Below are 6,605 nucleotides of genomic sequence, written 5' to 3'. Positions count from 1 at the left end.
CAAAGAGGACTTTTACGAATGTACTGTTGAACTAGCCGATTTCGATTCAGAGTGTGAATACCTGTTTCGCGTGCGTGGTGTTTACGGAGGTAATGAAGGCCCGTATAGTGAAGTCAGTGATGTAGTTACTACATTAAAATCGCAAGCGACAAAACTGCTTGAATGGTCTCGACGCTATGAACAGCAAGGTGTATCACCTACCAAATATGCATTACTGGTCCAGGAAATTGGAAATGCAAGAAATGAGAAGCATAAATCTCGGAAATTCGAAATAGGTATGATGGATTTATTTATCGATGTAAATTTTTGTTAATTCAAAATTTAAAAAAGGATGTAATCGGATTCAGTCACAATAATGTAGCTCACATTCCAGGCATTTTGACATATATTTAGAAAAAGCTGGTTTATTTTAGACCATGCCTTAACATCCTATAATATTGTTTAGACATTGTAATATTACAAGATACTTTATATTCTGTTGTATTGAGAATCTGATATATAATTGAAGTTATTATTGCCATTTTCTTGAGCAAGTTAATGGATTCACTTATTATCTAAGGAGTAGGCAGCGAATCTCCGACAGAGAAAACAATCTTGATGATTGGCGAAACAGGAACTGGTAAAAGTACCACGATCGATTGGATGGTAAACTACATACTCGGCGTGAAATGGAATGATCCCTTTCGGTTTAGCGTGGTCAGTCTAGAAGATGATGAAACATCACGAACGCTCTTTAAGGTATGATTTGATAGTAATTTCTATTTAACTAGTATTTGAATGTGCACATTTTAATAAAACGTTTCGAAGGAAACAATGTTTATTCAGTTGGATATTTTGCTCAGCAATTTATATCTGAAATACATGATTCAAGTGATTGCTAACTTTATTCATGAAATTTGTATGATTTACCAATACCAATAGTTTATTTCATGATTATGAATGTAAAGAGCATTTATACGAACTGGTTGATCCGTATATACGGACGAAATCTTTTTTTAACTCGCTAAAAATTGTACATTTGAACAACCTAAATATGTTATTGATCGTTAACCCATGTGTGCTTAGTGGACTCTCCCATTCTTCTAAATTGGATCAATTTATTTTCAAAATTAGGGATGTCTAGTATACTTATTTCTATATTTATAATATTTCTTACAGAAATTCATTTAAGCAAACAGCGTAGACCCTGATGAGACGCCGCATTATGCGGCGTTTCATCTGTGTTTACGTTGTTTGCCAAGGCCTTTTTTCTTGACGCTAGGCATAAATGGGTTAAGGAAGACAAAGTTGCTCCAAAAAATAGAACAAATTTGGACGTTTGTAACAGTTAACCAACCATCTGACCTATGCATATAATGCGAATGCATATTAAATATCTAGAACTGAAGGAAAATTTCAGCACACAAATTACCTGTGCTAAGGTTGGTAGTGCTTGATGGTAAATGTTACAATAGTTTTATAATTATTTTTAGTTGCTTTTTATGGATTAAATATTAGATTAGGCAGTTTAGATGTAATGTTGATATTGCACCCAAGCCTGATTTTCTCAGAGGCTGAAGTCCGTTGACATACATAGTTATATCTACTATAAAAAAACTATGCCTAGATATACATTCTATGATACCGAACTAAATGGATACCATTTGAGTAACGAACCAGCCATAAGTGTAAGCGTTATTTATGAAAACCACTATGAATAATTATATTATATGCATTCCGTAATCGCTAACCAACTGTTAGCTTTAATTTCATTTATAACAAAAACGAACTTGTAAGTATTTTAAGGCGAACGCAAGGAGTATATTAATAAGTTTAGCCCGATCGGGATATTATACGTTCCGACCAAATGGCACATTAAAAATTTAAAAAAATGTAATAATACGTTTAGATCATATCCTTTCCATCCTCCAAGCGTGTTAAAAATGTGAGCATGAGCTCATAATAATTTAAACAAACATACCAGCAGACAATCGTTTCAATTTAATAAATGATCTAACAATTCATTTTTCTTATGAAAAAACTGATTGCTCATGTGCGGCACAAATGTCTTTTTGTTTAAATGATTAAACAAAAGCGAACATGAAACCCAAACACTAACCATAACTCAATAAATTTTTGTAAATTCAAAGATTCGACGCTGATTCAATGAACAAATACAATCCAACATTGGTTTCGTGAAATATTTTTTTTAGCATTGCCAACGCGTGTCATAACATGTTTTAACCATATCGATTCGCATTAAACGTTTTGGAAATGTTATATTTCCTGTCTGCGAAGGTGTTGTATATGATTTCTTTTTTAAGTCTGGATTTGCTAGGCATAAAAATATTCATCAAACACACTTTCAAAACACAACCAGGACGTGTGCTTTGTGATTTATTGTCAAGTACGTGCTCAATAAGGATAGTCCGTTTACCGGTTTTAACTCAAATCTTTACTTTGAATATCAAATAAATAATAATTAATAATCCAGTTTTAGAAATGTAAATAGTGGTTTGTTAAATATATGTCGTATAACACATATCGTCTTCTTGGTCCTACTCAAATAACCTATTTACAAACTGCATCGAGTTATCCTGAAAGTAGACAATACCACACGTTATGATAATAACTTTCCGTATATTTATTTTCATTCACTTGATTACGCAATGTATTACGTATCTCTTGTGACGTAATTTATATGATGAAACACACCAGTTTTATCTGGACTAATCAAATTGAAAAACGTTATTAAGCATTTCCGCCGATTTGTTCATTTTCGATTTAATCTGAATTACAAAGTAAATAACTAGGTTATCCTGGCCATTTTTCTTCGAAAGAGGATACTTGGTTTTTGGATTCTCACTTCCCTCAGATTTTTAACACGACTTTACCGTAAAACTCGCCTACGATTTGAATTATGTAAAACCAAAGTACGCACGTATAGTTATTTGTCAACAACAAAGTGCAATCCAATAGAATTGCCTATACGTATCCAACGATACATCAGAGCATATGTAAACTCACAACGTATCATACGCTGAAATTACATAGTACAAAACTGTGTAAAACGACATAAATAAATGAAAACAACCACACATTTACCTTATGGGGTATATAAGTCTTTTCAATATTGGAAAATATTTACATGAAATTTTATATGAAATATGATATAGGGTCGCCATTGCGTAGTGGATATGGTGTCCGCCTAGCGACCGGGAGGTCATGGGTTCGTCCCCAATGTAGAAGCGTTCTTAAGATCTTCCCCGATAGATACCAAGTACGGGTTCTAACCCCAGGACACGGACTAAAGAGAGCGTTCAAATAAGCCTACGGCTTTCGATGCAATCGAGCTAAAATAAATAGGTTTAAACAAAATATGGTTTATACAGAAAGACTTAAGAGTTTTGTAAAATTCAAATAATTTTAGTTTTCACACATGATCAGTTATTGAAATAACAAATTAATTATTGACACTCCGCAAATAAAAGTATTATACTCAAGGGGCAAAATATAACTTGATTTGCATTCATATCAAATTCACAAAGATGCTTAGAATAATTCCATAAATTACACTAATTACATTGTTATTGTCCAGAATGTTTATGCATAACAACTTACTTGTGCTAAAATCTCTGTTCAGAGTTCTATCAACCGCGGAGTATTTGCATATAATAGAAATTTACTGATTTTCTTATCGTGTTTTGTAATAATTGCGGAAGCTTTATTACAGTAAAAAAAAACAACATTATTCAGAGCGGTATCAGTTTCTTGTTACTTCGATGGTGACGAGTTCAAATCGTCAATTCTGCTTTCGGTTGGTTAAATTGATCATAATAAGCAAAATTTGTTTTATGACGAGTATGATGCCACGCTTGTTAATGATTATGATGATAGTAGCACGATTGGTCGTATTGATGATGTTGCAAGTAGTCATAATGATGATTTTACTGATTATGAACGAGGGTGGTGGCATAACAAGTAGTTGCTGTTTTTATTGGTGGTGTTGTGGCGACGTTGATTATGATGGTGATGTAACTAGGATGATGATGAATGTGTTGATGATGACAATGATGAATATTCGGATTTTGACATACCCTATTAAACGACCGATAGACAAGCGCAATGCGGTTATGTCAGCTTTGTTGAAAGTAGCAGTGCAGAAAATGCTGTATACATGTATTTCGAAAATATATTAAAATGTAAGATAGGCGGATGAGTCATTTTATTAACTTAACAAGTTGTGACTTTGTTATGAACTAATCCCGGCCTAGACGGTGACAGCAAACGATAATACCTATGTAAAAGGAGATGTTGGTCATTTGTATGTACCACTGGTAACTTCAGTCAAATAATTACGGCTGATAGGGTTTGTGATTTTGGAAAGTATTAAAAATGGTCATTATATGATATGTGGCCAATGTATGTCAATGTTATTAACAAAAAGTAAATGACCTTATACATTAATACATTAATTTATACTATTTCGTATTAAACAATTGCAGGATATTTAGATACGATTACCTAGAAAACTCGATATCATAGGGTGAACAGTTTTTTGTAAACGTGTTTCATTCATTTTGGGCACTGCGCTACAATTTGTCGTGTATTATTTTCCATGTTTTAAGTTTGCTCTGATAAACACGTTATTAAAATAAAGCATACTTTTAAAGTTAGTTTAAATATGTATGTTTGAACTTAATTTCCAGGAACTTTCGCAAACAGAATGGATCACAACGTATACAATATATCACGATAGTGGAAGTAGACTTCCATACACAATTAATATCATTGACACACCAGGATTTGGTGACAATCGTGGCCGCGGTAAAGACAAAGAAATCGTTGAACGGATCCAGGGATTTTTCTCCTCACCACCGCCCAAAGGCATATTAGCCATCGATGCTGTTTGCTTTTTTATTAAAGCGCCAGATGCCCGGCTAAATGCAATAGAGGGTAACATTTTCGAATTGATCATGTCAATATTTGGTAAAGATATTGGAAACAACATTTGTGCATTTATTACATTCGCTAACGCGATGTCTACCCCTGTTTTAACAGCTCTTGACGATTCCCAACTAGCTTTTTGCGGAAAGTTCATGTTCAATAATACAGCTTTGTGTGCTTCAAATAAAGAAGAAGAAATAAACCCTTTGTCACATTTATTCTGGGATATGGGTGTAGGAAGTTTTAAAAACTTTTTTAAACATTTAGACACACTTACGAAAAGGAGTCTTCAAATGACTACTGAAGTTCTGAATGAGAGAAAAAGACTAGAATGTCTTCAACCAAAATTAGATGAAAGTATCATTAGAGTCAAAGAGCTTAAAACGGCCACTGGATGCTTTTTTTGGGGGGTGGAGGGATGAGAGGTGGGTATAATGTAGGGTGTGGTCATTTATAGGATGATCTTTCAAAAATAAAAAAAGGACAACAAAAATTGGGGGGGGGGAGGAGGTTGGGGGGGTGGGCAGAGATACTGGGTTGGGGCGTGGAGTTTTGTTTGGGTGGAATCCATTGTGGTATTCAGGTAAGTGTTGTTTTGTGAAAGTAATAATAAAATGTGATCACAAATAAAGAAGTTATGTCAATTTAAGCAAAATATTAAATTATATAAGTGGTAAAGGGGCCATATTTCTGTGAAAATGCTTGATATAGTTGTCTGCCATTGTTTATAGGTTAGGGTCATGTTGGTAAACAAGTATGCAAAATATAAAAGCAATATATCAAAGGATATAGGAAATATTTGGGGTAGTTCGCAAACTTTAACATAGATTTATTAATAATATGCATATTCTAAGTATAAAAGGGGCAATAATTCTGTCAAAATGCTTTATACAGTTGTCTGCTTTTGTTTATAGGTTTGGGTCATGATGGTTAACAATTATGCAAAATATGAAAGCAATATGTCGAGGGACATTGGAAATAGTTTGGGTAGTACGCAAACTTTAACATTTGCTGCATATTATAAGTGAAAAAGGGGCTATAATTATGACAAAATGCTTGATAGAGTTGTCTGCTCCTGTTTATAGGTTGGGGTCATGTTGGTAAACACGTATGCAACATATGAAAGCAATACGTCAAGGGACAAAGAAAATATTTAGGGTAGTACGCAGACGTAGAGCTAAAAGTGTTACCAGGTCAAAGCATGAACAACTGGTTTTCCAGTGCAGGTTTTTGTGTAAACATCTAGATTTAAGATGTAAGTGTAATTAATTAAAACAACGTGTGTGAAGTTACAATAATAACGATATTGAGTGATTATCATGATATACGAGCTTTACTGGACAAGATATGTGTAAAATCTGCAAAGAAAGAGGTTTGTGACTTTGAAAAGACAATTCTCGGGATTTTGTGTTTGTCCATGAGCGGGTGGGCTGTGAAAAAAGACGAGCAAATTTTCACGAACACGTTAATATGTGTTTACACGTACATATTTTCGAACTTTTTCTCGTCACGCTTGACTGCACCTTGTAATAGCTCCTTGGTTGTAAATACATTAGACAGCGGTGTTTAGAAATTACATTGTGTGTTTCTATGTGTATATATGAGTATTCATGTGTATAAGTGTATGTGGTAATATATATGTGTATAAATATAAATAATGATAAAAAATATAATGTGTA

General features: G+C 33.6%; 1 long non-coding RNA gene across 1 annotated transcript in view; it reads left to right on the top strand.

Annotated features, from left to right (window-relative positions):
* LOC127854482 (uncharacterized) overlaps nucleotides 1-5,321 on the top strand; it is a 5,458-nt gene extending 137 nt beyond the window's left edge. The window contains exons 1-3 of the long non-coding RNA XR_008037087.1: nucleotides 1-275; nucleotides 560-738; nucleotides 4,689-5,321. The exon at nucleotides 1-275 is cut by the window's left edge and continues 137 nt beyond it. This is a non-coding gene — a long non-coding RNA (uncharacterized LOC127854482). The remainder of the gene's footprint in view (nucleotides 276-559; nucleotides 739-4,688) is intronic.
* The last annotated feature ends 1,284 nt before the right edge of the window (nucleotides 5,322-6,605 follow it).

This window comes from Dreissena polymorpha, chromosome 13, assembly GCF_020536995.1.
Source record: "Dreissena polymorpha isolate Duluth1 chromosome 13, UMN_Dpol_1.0, whole genome shotgun sequence".
NCBI classification, from domain to species: Eukaryota; Metazoa; Mollusca; class Bivalvia; order Myida; family Dreissenidae; genus Dreissena; species Dreissena polymorpha.
Note: the sequence above shows the minus strand (reverse complement) of the source record. Positions and strands in the feature narration are given on the sequence as shown.